General features: G+C 46.7%; 1 pseudogene; it reads left to right on the forward strand.

Annotated features, from left to right (window-relative positions):
- Positions 1–4,970: 4,970 nt before the first annotated feature.
- On the forward strand, positions 4,971–17,456 carry LOC136541302 (uncharacterized; annotated as a pseudogene).
- Positions 17,457–17,786: the final 330 nt, after the last annotated feature.

Below are 17,786 nucleotides of genomic sequence, written 5' to 3' on the forward strand. Positions count from 1 at the left end.
ACTGCTAATTGAGTAAGCCCGGGAAGATCAAGTAAGACTTAGATTCACAACTGAAAGAATGTAAAATTGTCAGACAAAACAAATAATTACGTTATGGCTGTCCAACTTACGACATAGTCGACAAGCTAAACGAAAACCAAAAATCCTTTGCAACACACAACAATCTCTACAAAGCGACCAGTTGACATGTGATAATGCAACAACAACAATATACCCTGCTAGCGTTTGCATCTTACCTTGTGGAGAAAATATGCTTAAATGGATTAGGACAGACGATATTTGCTTTGAACGGACTGTTTCTCTGTCAGTTTCATCAGCTATCTCCTTCCTCACACCAGCTGCAACAATACAACTATAATTAGCTACCAAGTACCATTTGGATAAACTGAATTTACAGTTTAAAAATTAGTATAGTTTAGCATTGAAGACCATCAGTGACAATATAATTTGATATAATCATATCCGATCAGTCATGAATCATGCAGCACCAAAGTAAAAGGAGCAGATGAATTACCAAAATCTGTAAATCTCTTTCTTGGAAGGTGCATAAACTCAGCAGATTCCCTGTCACCATTAATTCTGTGGAGCAGCAGCACCAGCGGCCGTCGGGTTACAATGCCTACAGATACCATTCCAACCACAATACTAACATATCAGAACACCTAAACTAGAAGATAGCACTGGACTTCACCTATTCTTACTCATAGAACTATAACTGCATATGAGATGTTATCAAACTAGAACTGCACATGAGATGTTATCAAACTAGAACTGTATTACACTAAAACTAGAAAAGGCATACACACCTTCAAGCTTGTCGATTACTGATGACCTCTGCAACCAGTCCCTGATGTGCCTGCAACAGAAGTACCCCATGGTGATGTGTTAAAACATAGATCACTTTAAAGCATGTGTTAACAATGAAATAATTTATAGTTACAACAACCAAGTCATGACTGGCAGCTGAAACTAAAACATCGCATCATACAACTGATAACAAGTTCTGGAAAAAAATAAAATACATGGTTTTTGGGCAAAGTCCCCGTTACAAGACATGAAACCTCAACACATCTAGGACAACAATGAATGTAAAGGATACAAGTCGACACTCAAATGCCACCATTGCTTCACTCCAAGATCAACATCCCAGCTGCTGAACTACTTTTTGGTTTTGTTCATTTGATATGTCAGCCACGCCAAACGTTCTTCGGATGTCAGCAGATTCTTGAACACCCGCCGGGGCACTGAGTTATTGAGCAAATCCGTTGCCAAGAAGAACATGTCTGAAGTGGCTGGCACACCATCATCTCGTAAAAGTTGCATTACTTCGTCTACCTCCACCTGTTCACGGGTCCGCTCTCTATCCCTTGATGCGCTCTTTGCAGCAATGCTCTCAGACAATCGGGCAATGTAGTCCCCCACATAGTAATTCTTCTTCTTATCTGGGCTGTTGACAACATGATCCCTGTTGTCCCTCTTCGAACCAGACTGGTAGCTGGATGGGCCGTTTAAGTCTAGCCGACGCACAGCAGCAGGAGGCGTTGACTCCCGAATACCACCAGCGGATACGAAGCAGCCCGTGTTCCGGTTGCGGTCACCAAACAGTGCCTCCAATTGGTCCAGGAAGAGAGGTTGCCTACCACGGAGGACCTCAGGATGACTACCATCCTAAAAAACACAAGAGGAGCACATAATGTTAAACAATGTAACCTATGTAATCGGAACTGTTATCAAGATCACGCACTGAGTTCATGGGCTGTGAACCTTCTTGAGTTTCCCAGTACTCATTGTCAGCATCAATGGCGCCCGTACGTGGGTTCCTCCCAAGGCCAGTGGCTGTGAGCCCATCTTTCCATGTCTGGTAGGCTTTTTTAAGTATCCTAGCCTATTATTGCATTGTCTCTTATCAAATTGGGGGAAATACGTGTAAATGTTGTGCCAGCCAGCAGTGGTGAGACCCTGCTGAGTGAAGTTACACTTTTCCTTCTCTTGAAGACAAAGGTCCAGCAGCAGTTTGGTTTCATCCACGGTCCAAGTTGCACGCTTTGGAGGCATCTATTGGAACGTGGAAGGGCTATTGTCGTTTGTGGCTGGACATACTAATGGTACCGAAAAAACCTAAAGGATTGAAACAGAATAACTAAAATACGATGCAATGGTCACAATAGTGTACTTGCCTTGATTTCTCGCTTCAGGCGCTTGGAACGCAAGTTGTACCGGGGGGATTCCGGCGTGGAGCAGGAAGCTATTGAGGATGGTGCCAGTATATATACTTTGAAATAACACACCCACATGATAAACATGTTCCCATGTCAGAGCTAAATGCTTACCAAAGTACTCCCATGCTAATGTATCTTTTCCGAATTGGAACTGTATGTATTCTGTACTAACAACAGATTGTTCAAGTAACAAAAGAAGTAACCGAATTACTGTGACTATAACAAAAGAAGTAAGCACATCAGTAGTACTGAACAGCTGCTGAATAGCTCAAATGACGCATACAGGCTACCATTTCCACTGGTGAAACCCTTTGAATGCAACGGTTGCTTGGATGTATACAACTCTGTGCATTTGAATCATCGAGCCAACATGTGTTGGTAAACTATAGGCTCAAACAGTGCATTGATTTCCTAGTGAAACTGAGTCAAAGGCACATCTACATATTGCTTAATGACTAAGTGCATAAGCAGGAGTATGAGGACACAGATGTACAACTCACCCATCATTGCTTTACATGACCAACCAGGGGAGGCAAGTGTAAATGGAAACATAAAAAAGGGAGTTTATTCTAACCCTCAATGGCATGGATGTGCAAGGCCAATGTGTCCCTAATAATCCCTCTCTACTTAGGCATTCACACCCCGGAGAAGAAAGCTTGCAACCCTAACCCAGCGGATCTGATAGCGGCATGCAAAAGACACGAAAGCAGTAGAGGGATTGTCGGTGCGGGACCCACGGAGTACCCCGCAAGGAAGGGAGAAGAACTAGCCTAACTAGGATTCTTCCCCTGTAATCTTAGTATTAGTATTATTCTGTAATCCTACTAGGAACTCTCATTATAAACCGACTAGGACTCTGGCCTCCTGACTATATAAAGGAGGGCAGGGCTCCTTGAATCGGGAGATCAGACAACAATTGTACAACACAACACTTGACAATCAATCCAACGCAAAGGCTAACGCCGACTGGACGTAGGGCTATTACTCGATCACGGATCGAGGGTCCGAACCAGGATAAATTGACTATCTCTTGCGTTAACCGTCGAGTTCTGCATACACTGAAGCCCGAACAATACTGCCCCGGGTACTCCCGTGGCAGGCTATCGGTGGTCAAACATCGACAGTGGGATGGCGGAACCTGAATATTGTAGGGACGGCAGAAGCAGGAGGAGGCGGATCCGGTGCCATGGAAGGCGGATCTCCCGCCAGCGGCGACGAATCGGCTGGATCTGGTTCGCTAGACGGCTACGGCTCGGAGAAGGCGCCGCCGAACTAGAACCAGCAAGACGGGCCATGTGGATGTCGCCTTCGTTCTCTGGAAACAGGGATGGGAGGGGTGTACGATGGACGGCGTCCGACGGCAACGAGGGACCAGCGGCGTGGGCGAAGGCGAGAAGGGCGAGTGAGTGAGGAGCGTGGCAGCTGGGAGCTCTGGAAACCTAAGCGCGCGACCGAATGAGATGGGAGAGAGACTGGGATGGCGGCAGCTGAATACTCTAGACCAGCCAAACGGCTGCTCCGCGCCTGGGTCACAATGCTCAAACTAGCTCCAGCCGGTTCAGCCGCATACTCGACCAGCCGAACGAGGCCTATCTGGATTTTCTCCCAACAAGCCACGAACAGATGAGCGTGTGCTAGCTCCTCTCTCATCTCTTCAGTGCAAAGGATCGTTTCGGTGCAAAGGCAAAGCTGCAGGCTGCAGCAGCGTTTGGCCCGCGGCGACCTGCGTCGTGCGTCACGCAATGCCAGCCAGCTCTGCAGAGGCAGGCAGGTGGTACCACACGGCCACGCGTCGCAGAGGATCGGAGGGTGTCAGTCAGTTCAGGTCGCCCCCAAACACAGCAGCGCAGGAGCATGACCGGATGAGGGGGATAGTGGATAAGCACGGGCCTACCAATCTATCGGCTCCTCGCCCGCCGGCCCGGCTGTCCCCCTCCGGCTTATCGATTCGTGATCGTGGTCCTTGCTTATTTTTAATCATCATCGTCATCGTCACAGCAGCTCGTCTCTTTTGCGCTGGGCTCGAGTTTCTTCAAATCGGATTTCTGTTGGGTTACCGTTTTGCCCCTTCCTTCCCCTTCGAGCCAGGGAGGGCCTAGTCCTCCTGGCTTCTTCGTCCCCTCGCTCTTGAAGTTACCATCATCGATTGTCCTTTCCCTCATCTCTCACTTGCTTTAATTAGCTTTGCGTGGTCGACCGTGCCATTTGGTAATCTTTGGACGAGTTAGGGCACTCCCAATATTTCACGGTCATCTAAGCATTTTACTGATGTGATAAGATAGTTATTGAAGAGAGAGCAAAAATCATAGAAATCAAGTTTAAGTTAGAAACCATGTATACACAAGAACCAAGACATAAAGGGATGTGATTGGTAGAGAATTAAGAGAGAATGTACGTGATTTGATAAAAAAAATATTATGTAGAAACTATCCATTGGAATTATAATTTCTATATGAGTGTCTATAGAAATTAATAGGTGTAGAAACTAAGCATTGGGACTTCCCTCGGAATCATCAATAACTTTACATATCTACCATAATAAACCTTACTCCCGTATACCAAAACGCGCATCTCCAGGAGCCACGTCGCCTTTCGTTGTGCATGCGTTTTTCCCCTTCCTTTCCCACCGTTCATTGCCCCTTTTGTAAGCATCGTGCTTGGCAGGTCACAGGGAATCTTCTAGCAGGACCATTGAAATAAAGAAACATATCCATCACTGCAATCGATGTAAACCGACAACTGTGGGTTCGGCCTTTTTCACTCTCTCTTTACTAGCTACTATCTGGATTTTCTCCCAACAAGCCACGCACAGATGAGCGTGTGCTAGCTCCTCTCTCATCTCTTTCTCTTCTCTCTCGCTGCAGCTTTTTGTAAGAAGCAGATGCATGGAAGCTCACAGGAAGCGTTGATGCAGAACCATTGAAGTAACATGTAGATCCCCGTCGATCGAGCCTGAAAGTTGAGAACTCTCTTGCTTTGGCATTTCCACTTTCCTTTCGTCTTTACTAGTTATCTGATTTTTTTTTCTCCCAACAAACCACATCCAGGTGAGGTGAGCGTGCCCTCGATCCTGGTAGCGAGCCATACTAAATAATATCTGCTACTCGTCTCCAACACAGATCACAGGCAACACTTGGTTGACATCATCACGCACATAAAAAGGTAATCATATACGGAGTACTAAGACGTAACCCAATAAGCATCAGTCATACATCCAGTCGTGTTGTATTTGTTTACTATTTTACAGTTGTTATTACTTTGTTTTTCTGTTAAAGGTCGCCAAGTATGCTCTGCTTTAACCATTGCACTGCCCTGGTTGTTATTAATTTGTAGATGGGGTAGTTTGGATTGCTGAGGCATACTGCTCTGGTTACCTAATCATTAGCAAAAAAATTTCTTGGGAGAGGATGGGAATGTATTCATCCCCTGCTCACTACCGGACTCAGTGGCAGCGGCACTCCGCAAAGCCCAATTTGCACTCGGCAAAGGCTTTGCCGAGTGCTACACTCGGCAAAGACCACTCGGCAAAAAATGGGCTGGCAAAGGCGTCTTTGTCGAGTGTCTTTTGTCGGGCATTCGGCAAAGCCTGGAACCGAAAAAAAACCCCAAAAAAATAGGAATTTTTACCCGAAAAAAATGGAATTTTTTTTAATCGGTGGAGGCCACAACCGGCCAGCATCCGCCCATCTCCGACATTTTTCGCGTAAAATTCACGGCTACGAGGCCGGCGGGATTCGAACCGGTGACCTCTCCCTCGCGCGTCCCCTCCTCTAACCACTGCACCACACTGCCACCTATGTCTATATTCCGTTTTGGTTCCCCACATATTATACTAAACCGAGTGTAAATTGTTTGTTTGAGGCCCTAAACGAATTCAAATAAAAAAGTTGTAAACTACAAAGTTTCATAACTTTTCGAGATCTACACTTTTAGTTTAGGAAGTTTTTCCATCCGAGGTCGTTTACAAAATTTGAATTTCAAAATTTTGAAATTCAAACGCAGTTTTGTATGACAAGATGATTTCAAATCAAAAAGTTGCCAACTACAATGTTTCATAACTTTTCGAGATCTATAGAGTTTATTTTGGTTGTTTTTCCATCCGAGGTCGTTTGAAAAGTTTAAATTTTAAATTTTTGAAATTCAAACACAGTTTTGCATGACAAAGATGATTTCAAATCAAAAAGTTGTCCATTACAAAGTTTCATAACTTTTCAAGATTTACAAAGTTTATTTTGGTTGTTTGGTCATTTGTTCATCCAACATGGTCGTTCTAACATTGTTCACAAATCTTATATATCTCTCATCCAACATGGTCGTTCTAACATTGTTCTAACATTGTTAGATTTGTGAACAAATTTACTTTCACTTTGTCATATGAAGAAAAGACCAAAATAAACATTGTACATCTTGATGAGTTATACAACTTTGTAGTTGAAAACTTTTTCATTTGAATTAATTTACTGCTTCAAAATGTGCTTTGAAATTTTCTTTGTCGAGTGTAAAAAAAAACACTCGGCAAAGAGCTTCTTTGCCGAGTGTAAAAAAAAACACTCGGCAAAGAAGCTTCTTTGCCGAGTGTCAAAAAAAAACACTCGGCAAAGAGCTTATTTGCCGAGTGTTTTTTTTCCGCACTCGGCAAAGAAGCTCTTTGCCGAGTGCCCGAAAAAAAACACTCGGCAATCCACTTGGCACTCGGCAAAGAGCCGGTCTCCGGTGGTGGCTGTCTTCTGGCAATCCCCTTTGTTGAAGCAGATCCTACCTGTGACCTATCCCGTCTTCATATTTTCTGTCTATACATCTCAATAAGGGGTCAGTCCATCTCTCCTAAAATTTTATTTCCATTTTTTTTCACTAGCAAGCAATGCCTCAGATGCTTGCTCTTGCCTTTTTCATGGTTGCTCACTTGCTCTGTTTTCATCCTATGGTGGAGTTTAGAACTCTTATCAATAATCATTATAAATCTGGATACTGCATATACTTTATATATTTTTTTCTGGTATCTGAGTGAATTTTTTTTTGTAATATATTACTGTTACATTTATACATTGAATTATTTTTAGTATCAAATGTGATTTATCTAGAAGTTGTCATTTTTACTCGACAAGAATTATTTGTTTATTCCATCATTCGTTTTGATATGCTTATATTGATTCATACAAAACAGCTCGTATCAATTTGCTAGCCCACAATAGCGCTGGTTTCTTGTTCTCCTGTATGCATTTGTGAGAAATTGTTTTTCAAGTTGGAGCACCCACATTTGTTTTTCCTATAAAAGTGCTCAAGTAATCAGGAATGGGTAGTGGAGCTACTAAACGTGAAATATTGGAGAAAAAAATGGAGAAAAGGCTGCAGGATCCAAAAACAGAACCATTAATATCTTTGCCACTAGATTTTTTGGAAGACATCACATGCGGTTTTTCCACTAAACGAGTACTTGGCACTGGTGGGTGCGGAGTCGTATACAAGGTATGTCCATTCTTCTCTCACTCCAATTTCAACCGATGGTAACAGAAAGATAATGAATTGTTTACCTACATCCTATGAAGGGAGTTCTCCGGAGTGGCAAAACTATTGCTGTAAAGAACATTTTTGATAAACATCTGCTGGACAATGATAACCGATTCGAGAATGAGATCATTTGTCTTACGGAGGTCAGGCACCAAAATATCGTACAACTTGTAGGTTACTGTCTCGAAACCAAGTCGGAAGTGATGGAATATAGTGGGAAACATGTTGTGGCTCAAAGACGTGCATGTTTGCTTTGCTTTGAATTTCTTTGTAATGGAAGCCTTGACAAGCATCTATCTGGTATGTTGAAATACAATACTGAGATCTTCTATCTTTTTCTTTTCCTTTGCAAAATTTACCTGATTAGAAGTTTAGAACACACAAGCAAATGTGTCATTATATCAACAGCTACAGAGTGATAGATTCAATTATAGTTTCTCTGTTTGTTGATCTATTTCTACAGATGAGACCTCGGGCCTTGATTGGGACGAGAGATATAAGATAATTACGGGAGTATGCAGAGGTTTGCATTATCTTCATGATAAACGTCGTATTGCTCACCGGGACCTTAAACCTCAAAATATACTGATGGATGACACGATGATGCCAAAAATTGCGGATTTTGATTTGTCAAGGCTTTTGAGTCAAGAAAAATCCAGAACTGTCACCGCAAAGCTTCAAGGAACGCCGTAAGCTATGCCTCTTGCTGAAGATTCATTTTTTTACTATTTCCTACCGCTGATTATGCTAAATTCTTCTGCAGTGGATATATGGCACCAGAATGCATAGAACAGCGATCTATCTCCTTTAAGGCAGATATATTCAGTTTGGGTGTCATTATCACAGAGATAATCACAGGTCGCAGGGACTATCCCAATATCCGCGAGACAACTGAAACATCTCTCAAGCACTATACAGACAAAGTCAGATCAGTATTATTACATGCTGTAATTTTCTACCTTACTTATGCAAATGTCTTTTTCTGATAAATTACATGTGCAAATGTTTAGGTGGTTGGAAGTTGGAGGAACAGACTTATAGAAATAACACCCATGCATATGTCACCAGACATGTGTATCCAACAAGTGCAACAATGCATCTCTATAGCCCTGAAGTGCCTGGAACCTGAGTCGAATAAAAGGCCTACTTCACTGGACATAGTTCAAAGTCTAAATGCAGTAGAACCAAAATGTACATCTCCTGGAAATCCCCCCAGTGTCGTTGAGAAGGTATGATCTCTCAATATGCACTGCACCTCTCCACACTTAATTTCATAAGACTGTCCAAATTAATATGCATGTCTGAACAAAATAACCACTCATGCTCCATTTTTCTGATCTTAATTAGTGTCCTCTTATAGATGCAGTGCATTATCTATATCTGTTGTTAGAAATTAGCCTGCACAGCGACAAGTTATTCACTAATCTCCATGCACGGAGGCATCAATTGGATTTACCCAGATGAACATGCAAAATCGATCACATATGACACCAGCGGCTTGATATTTGTGGACGAGGTCCAGTCGGGAGCCCCAGAGTGTCGATTGGCGCCCTCCAACTTGGGATTCCAGTTGGCTGGAGCGCCACTAAATCGCGAGTGTCGTAAGCCAATTGGCTTGGCTTAACCTGTCTTTGAGTGCTAATAATAGGGTTGGTGAGGATATCTGGGGTTTATGCACTCGTCAATCATATTATTTTTCTATGACAAAAATAATGTGACATATTTGACTTCTTAACAGCAATATCGTATTTATACCTTTTACTAACATTGAAAATCTGACCACAAGATGTACTTCTCTAATGCTCAATACATCCACTGTTTGTCCAGGATTGGAGAAACCGAAATGTTCAGAGTCAAGTAAATGTGAACATAATCAACATACCAAAGACCATCAGTGCCATTAATGGCCTGAATGAGTGCGCCACTTTGTTCCAGTGGGTTACATCGGCCTTTTCATCTCCAAAACTTCAGCTGAATGAAATACAAAAGGAAAAACTTCATGGAGATGTAAGGCAGTTGCAGCGTGACCTTCAATGCCTTACTGATAGTCTACCAGCAATGTACAACCTCATTGATCGAGCAGAGTGGAGGATCCATGATCGTTATGTGGCTGAGCTCCTTTCAATACTCAAACATGCAGTGTATGATGCAGAAGACATTCTAGATGAGTTCAGATGGTACAAGACAAAGCTTTCAGTAGAGGGCGATGCAATCTCAGTGGAACCAGTCATTGACTTCTTTCACAGTGTCACTCAAGGCAGCTTCAACAAGGTGACTGATATCCAGAAGAGGCTCAATCATCTAGCTGGACAGCTCGAGAAAATGGGCTTACTTCAAGCAGTTCCACGGTTTGACAAATCATTTAGGCCTGAGACCACCTCTTTCCCCACTGAGGCAAAGATTTTTGGCCGTGATCAGAAAAAGAATAAGCTGATCAGGTTGCTTGGTGTACCAACAAATAATAGCGCGGGTCCTTCTGGACATAAGAGAAAAAGAAGTGCAGTTTGTTTATCAGCAGGCTCCCATTGATACTAATGAAGCAACAATAACGAGTGTTCCAGTTTTGCCAATTGTTGGAATTGGGGGTGTTGGAAAAACCACCTTGGCTCAAGATATTTGCAACCATTCAAAAGTGAAACATCACTTTCACCTGATAATTTGGATTTGTGTCTCAGATGATTTTGATGTCAAGAGATTAACTAAAGAAGCCATAGAACAATCTTCTGGGGATGTGCCAAAAAATGATAATCTGAATTTTCTTCAGGGTGCTCTTGCAAACAGCCTGAACACTAGAAGATTCTTAATTAATTGTCCTTGATGACATGTGGGATGAAAATGAGATGGATTGGAAGCGCTTCTGCGCACCTTTTAGAAATGTACTTAAGGGAAGCATGATGCTTGTCACCACTAGGTCTCCGAAGGTTGCTGATGTAGTGCGTACAATGGATCCCTTTCCTTTAGAGGGTTTGGATGAAGATGTCTTTCGGAAATTCTTTAAACTCTGTGTGTTTGGATCTGATACCTCCAACAATTATCTTGGAACGGATTGGTGAAAAAATACTCCCAAAGTTGAAAGGCTCACCTTTGGCTGCAAAAACCCTTGGACGGCTGTTAGGAATGAGCCTTGACCTAGCACATTGGGATAGGATTCTCAAGACTCAGCTGTGGGAGCTTAGACAAGAGGAGACCGACATTTTGCCGGCTCTTCGGTTGAGCTACATGTATTTACCATTCTATTTAAAGAGGTGCTTCTCGTTCTGTGCTGTGTACCCAAAAGATTACTATTTCAGAAAGAAAGATTTAGCTGAAATTTGGGCGGCAGAAGGATTAGTAGAACATCAACATACTGGTGACCAGTACTTTGAAGAACTTGCACATCTGTCATTTTTTCAGAAATATCCACGGTCCCAGGAGAAATATGTAATACATGATTTGATGCATGACATGGCACAATTGGTTTCAAAGGATGAGTGCTTCATAATAAAAGACACTAAGGATATTCCGAAGATCCCTCAGAATGTCTGCCATTTGTTGGTGCTCAAAGGCGGAGATGTTTAGTGTTCTGACTTATTTAATCATGACTTGGCACGGCATAGAAAGCTGCGCACCCTACTTTGCGATCTGCCTTTAAAGAGCAAAACTGTGATTGATAATGGTGTGCTGAACTTTTGTGCATGCGTATCATGGTCTGTGCTTCTGTCTCTAAGTGGGGCTTACCTGGTAGTATTGGCAATATGAAGCTACTTCGGTACCTTAAAATCCTGAACTCTAGCCTTTGCAAGAGCCTTCCTTCAGGATTCTGGTGCCTCTATAACATGCAGATATTTTATGCTAAGAAATGGGACATTGGTGGTATTCCTAGCGGTGTTGTTAAGCTGATCAATCTGCAGAAATTTGAATCAGTGAAATGTGAATTTCATCATGGACATATACATTCAATGGACATTCGTGAAAGTACAAGTGCAACCGACGAAGGGCAGAGAGAGCAATTCAAGATCCAAAACTATAATGGTGAATCTCTTCCAAGCAGGTCTTATCCACAAAACTCAGAGCAGATTCACAGTTACGGCAGCACTAATAGCACTTTCTCTTCCCTGACTGATGTAGAAATTATTGGTTGTAGAAACTTATCAAGCCTGGAACAATTTCTACAACCAGCTTATATGCCTATCATCAAGAAAATAAAGATTTCCAGCTGTGGAAGTTTAGAATCGGTACCTGTGAGTTCGGGAATATTGATTGTATTAATGTGTGTGTACATGATTACATATATATACGCACTTGGGTGGCTTGGAAGCCCACCACAGTTGGCGTATTTACAATCCCCAAACATGGGCCTAATTACATTAGTCTAACACTCCCCCGCAGTCTAATCAGGGGCATCGCTAATGGTCAGACTGGACCGAAACTCCTGAAACAGCGAGGTAGGAAGACCCTTGGTGAAGACGTCAGCGTACTGTGATGTCGTGGGAACATGAAGAACCCGTGCATGACCAAGTGCAACCTTCTCTCGAACAAAATGGAGGTCAATCTCCACGTGCTTCGTCCGCTGATGCTGCACTGGATTGCTGGAGAGGTACACTGCGCTGACGTTGTCACAATAGACCAGAGTGGCTCGGCGAGGAGGGCGGTGAAGCTCAAACAGTAGCTGTCGTAGCCATGTAGCTTCAGCAACGCCGTTTGCCACAGCCCGATACTCAGCCTCAGCGCTGGATCGCGAGACTGTATGCTGACGTTTGGACGACCATGACACCAAATTGTCACCTAGGAACACTGCATAACCAGAAGTAGAACGGCGAGTGTCCGGGCATCCAGCCCAATCAGCATCTGTGTAAACGACGAGCTCTGTAGGTGATGATCGGTGCATGATCAGGCCAAGTGATAGAGTGCCTCGTAAGTACCGTAGAATCCGCTTGATAGCTGCAAGGTGGGGCTCCCTGGGATCATGCATGTAGAGACATACTTGCTGAACTGCGAAAGCAATATCTGGACGGGTAAACGTCAAATACTGCAGAGCACCTGCGAGACTGCGGTACTGGGTGGAGTCAGCAACAGGAGGACCTTCTGCGGATAATTTGGAGTGAACATCAACAGGAGTGCTACAAGGCTTGCACTCACTCATCCCGGCTCGCTCCAAAATGTCCTGAGAATACTGTCGCTGAGAGAGGAATAAACCACCAGCAGAACGCGTCACTGAAATGCCCAGAAAATGGTGAAGAGGACCCATGTCAGTCATAGCAAACTCATGCTGGAGAGCCCCAATAATATGCTGCAAAAGTCTAGCAGAGGAAGCAGTGAGGACGATGTCATCGACATATAGCAACAGTAGAGCGGTCTCTGACCCACGGCGATATATAAATAGGGATGTATCTGACTTTGCTTCAACAAATCCAAGCGAGAGGAGATGAGAGGCGAACCGATGGTGCCAAGCACGCGGAGCCTGCTTCAAACCATAGAGTGACTTGTTGAGCCGACAGACGTAATCGGGACGGGAGGAGTCCACAAAACCGGCGGGTTGAACACAGTATACTGTCTCAGTAAGAGTCCCATGCAGAAAAGCATTTTTCACATCCAGCTGATGAATAGGCCAGTCCTGAGAGAGAGCCAAAGAGAGAACCACTCGGACAGTCGCAGGCTTGACCACTGGGCTGAAAGTCTCATCATAGTCAATACCTGGTCGTTGTGTGAATCCCCGAAGAACCCAGCGAGCTTTGTAGCGATCCAAGGAACCATCTGCAAGTAGCTTGTGGCGAAAAATCCATTTGCCAGTGACAAGATTAATCCCAGGAGGCCGGGGTACCAGATTCCATGTTGCATTGGCAATCAAGGCATCATATTCAGCTTGCATAGCAGAACGCCAATTGGGATCTGACAGAGCCCCACGAACAGAGGACGGCAACGGCGACATGGGCACAGCGTGGAGGTTGAGACGATCCACAGGCTGTGAGATGCCGGCCTTGCTGCGTGTGCGCATGGAGTGCGCATTGTCGGTGGGGGTGATGGAGATCGGTCGCGTCGCCAGGGTGCGACCAGTGGAGGGCACCTGACTGCGTGCAGGGGCAGCCGAGGTCCCGCTGGCAGCAGCCTGCACATGTGGTGCAGGGGCAGCGGAACCGGCTTGCTGGGGCGAGGCGTCACGCAAGGTCGATGGAGCGCTGCCGGCAGCAACCCGTAGGCGATGTACGGGGGCAGCAGCGCTCGTTGAGGCTGGAGAGGGACCGGTCAAGCCTGGGCCGTGGTGGCCAGGCGACCCGACTCCAGGCGACGGTGCATCAAGTGGCGTGACAGCTGGTGTACCTGCAAGCACAGAGCGAGCTCCAGGAACTGGAGCGGTGAGATCTTGCTCGTCAGTAAGAAAGTCCAAGGCGGAGGATGCCATGGGCGTGGTAGACATGTCGGCAAAAGGGAAGAAGCATTCATCAAAAACGACATGTCTGGAGGTGATGATGCGATTCGACTCAAGCTCGAGACACCGATAGCCTTTGTGTTCCGAGGAGTAGCCAAGAAAAACGCATAGGGATGAACGAGGTGCAAGTTTGTGGGGGGCGGTGGATGACATATTGGGGGTAGCAAGCACACCCAAACACTTTCAGGTGTTCATAGGATGGCTGGGTGGAAAAAAGATAAAAATAAGGAGTGGAATGGGCGAGGGTTTTGGTAGGAAGCCGGTTGACGAGGTATGTGGCGGTGTGAAGTGCCTCAACCCAGTAGACCGGAGGAAGACTCGCCTGAAATAAAAGAGAGCGCAAAATGTCATTGATAGTGCGAATGGAGCGTTCAGCTTTGCCATTTTGCTGGGATGTATAGGGACACGACATGCGAAGGGCAACACCACGAGAAAGAAAGAACGTGCGGGCCTGAGAATTGTCGAATTCACGGCCATTATCGCACTGGACGTTCTTTATGGTGATGCCAAACTGTGTGTGGGCGTAGGCAAAAAAATTGGAGAGAGTGGAAAAAGTGTCGGACTTTAGGCGGAGCGGAAAGGTCCAAAGGTAGTGTGAGCAATCATCTAAAATAATAAGATAGTATTTATAGCCGGACACACTAACAATTGGAGAGGTCCAAAGATCACAGTGTATCAAATCAAAATTATTGCTAGCTCGAGAGTTGGATAAACTGAAAGGAAGTCTAGTGTGACGACCGAGCTGACAAGCATGACATAAATGATGACTATCATCTTTATTACAAGAGATAACACTGGAGCTAATGAGCTTGGACAGAGCGTCGCGCCCAAGATGCCCGAGACGACGGTGCCATAGCGAGGTGGGTGCAGCGAGGAATGCAGAGGTGGTGGTGGCTGGTGGGAAGAACGGGTAGAGGTCGCCAGAGCTATTGCACCTGGCGATCACGTTCCTGGTTTGCAAATCCTTCACAGAAAGACCAAACGGATCAAATTCGATGGAACAATTATTGTCGGTGGTAAAACGACGGATGGAAATCAAGTTCTTAATAATGTGTGGGGAAACTAAAACATTGTTAAGAACTAGATTACGGTGAGGAAAATGAAAAGTATGTGATCCGATGGCAGTGACAGGAAGTAAAGCACCATTGCCCACAATGATAGATGAAGGAGTGGAGGGGTTGGGCGAGGAAGAGAGAGAGAGATTACCACCGTCTGCAGTCATGTGTGAACCGGCACCCGAGTCAGCGTACCACTCCGATGGCGCTGGGGGGTGCAGGGTCATGGTGTTGAAGGACTGCGCCAGAGAGTCCTGGTTCCACGCACCACCATGTACAGGGTTCCAGGGTGCCGATGGCATCTGATGTGAGGGCCCCTGGAACGGTGGTGTTGAAGGAGCACCACCGCCGTAGACGTACGGGTAGCTGGGGCCGTAGACGCTGCTCCCAGGGGCGCCACCAAGCTGTGTGCCGTACTGAGGGGCGGCAACGAAGGCAGGTGGAGTCAGTGGTGGCGGCGGGCGACCATATGGCCACATCTGGAGTGTCCCGGCCCAAGGATGGGCAAAGGACGGGTACTGCCCAGGAGGGCACTGCCCAGGGGGCGGCGTCGGCTGGGCACCGGGGTAGCCGGCAGACGGTGCACCGTAGCCGGTGTATCCTGGCTGCTTGCCGCCCTGTTGGCCACCCTGTTGGCCGCCCTGCTGGCCACGGCCACCTTTGCCGCGCCGCCGGCCATTCCGCTGCCCACCAGATTGGCCGTTCTGGGCCGGGGCAGCAGGCTGGCGAGGCGCAGACAGAGGTGCAGGCGGTGTGGCGATGAGGGCCGCAGGCGGTGACGGTGGCCGAGCGTCGACGTCGATCTCTTCGAGCAGGAGATGGGTGCGGGCCTCGGCGAACGTCGGGAACGGACGATGCATCTTCAAAAGGGACACCATGTGGCGGTATTTGCCACTGAGGCCGCGGAGGAGGGTGAGCACCATCTGCCGATCGCCGATGGGATCGCCGAACTCGGCAAGGGAGGCAGCCATAGTCTCCAACTTGCGGCAGTAATCGGTGATCGACATGGAGTCTTGGCGAAGATTGCGAAACTGCGTTTCCAGGAGAAGGGCACGTGATTCCTTTTGCCCTAGAAATTCCTCCTCAAGGTAGCACCATGCCTCGCGTGCTGGACGTTGACGGATCATGAGGGCCTGCTGCAGATCGCTGGAGGTGGTGCTGTAGATCCACGTCAAGACGACGCAGTCCACTTGAACCCACACCGGCCGCTCGGGGAACGCCTCGTCTTCGAGGACATGGCGGGTGAGGGCGTACTTCCCGAGCACGGTGAGGAACATCCCACGCCACTTGGTGTAGGTGTTCGTCGCCTTGTCGAGGACGATGGGGATGAGAGCCTTGACGTTGACAACGGCGGTGGCCTGCGCCCAGAGAGCTTCGTGGGCAGACTCGTACTCGGCGAGGGCCTCATTGCGGAGGCGGAGTTCCTCGTCACGGCGCGCTTTCTCAGCGCGGGCAGCCTCCTCGGCCTCCAGGCGACGGGCGTCAGCGGCCTTGGCGGCGGCTGCGGCCGCGGCAGCGTCGTCCGTGGCGTCGTCATCCGCCATGGCGACGACAGAGGAGGGGCGACGGGACGATGATGGATCGGCGACCGCGCTGGCGGGCAGGGCGGGCGATCAGGCGAGGGACCAGCGGCCGTGCTGCAGGGCAGGACGGGCGGTCAGGCGCGGCGATCGGCTCGGCGGCGTTCCAGGCGAGGAGATCAGCGACGGGAACGGCGAGGGAGGACCGGCGGCGCGCTAGGGTTTGCGGAAGCGGATCGTAACCGCGTGATACCATGTGAGTTCGGGAATATTGATTGTATTAATGTGTGTGTACATGATTACATATATATACGCACTTGGGTGGCTTGGAAGCCCACCACAGTTGGCGTATTTACAATCCCCAAACATGGGCCTAATTACATTAGTCTAACAGTACCAACTGAGAGGTTTGGAGATTTGCGTTTCCTTGAAGTAATGATTGTGTCCCATTGTCCATTGATCAAATCACAACGTCTGTTTGCCCCGTCCCTAAAGGAGCTATATCTTATAGACTCTGGGAATCTCGGAGGCAACATTGAGTGTAGTTCTCTCACCAAATTGACGGTATCAGGCTACCCATTTGAATCCATCGAACTGCAAATGTGGAATCTTCCGTTACTGATGTTGCTCGATATTCTTTCTTGTCCCTCTCTGAAAATTATTAGAGATTCGGAACCTATATCCACCGACCTTTTACATGGTGGGGCTCGAAGCAGAATGGGAAAGATCCCAAAACTCATTGTCCTAATGATTAGGTACTGCGGTAAGCTTGAAACTATTGATGACCTCCTACATCTCCCTGCCATTGAGAGTATTTGGATTACGGGCTGTAGCTTGCTGTCCCTGCCAGCTAATAGATTGGGAAGTTTTACTCTTCTGCAGGATTTAGACATTTCATTTTGTCAAAGTCTGGACTGGCAAAGTGGAATGCTGTTACCATCATCTCTCCAAAAGCTCAGGTTAGGGAGTTGTGGGGATTTCTCCGCCTGGATTCCTAGTTGCCTAGCAGTGCCGGCCCTAGGGGGAGGGCACGAGGTGCGACGGCCGAGGGCCTATGCCAGGGAGGGATCCAAGTGTA

This window comes from Miscanthus floridulus, chromosome 3, assembly GCF_019320115.1.
Source record: "Miscanthus floridulus cultivar M001 chromosome 3, ASM1932011v1, whole genome shotgun sequence".
Classification (NCBI taxonomy): Eukaryota; Viridiplantae; Streptophyta; class Magnoliopsida; order Poales; family Poaceae; genus Miscanthus; species Miscanthus floridulus.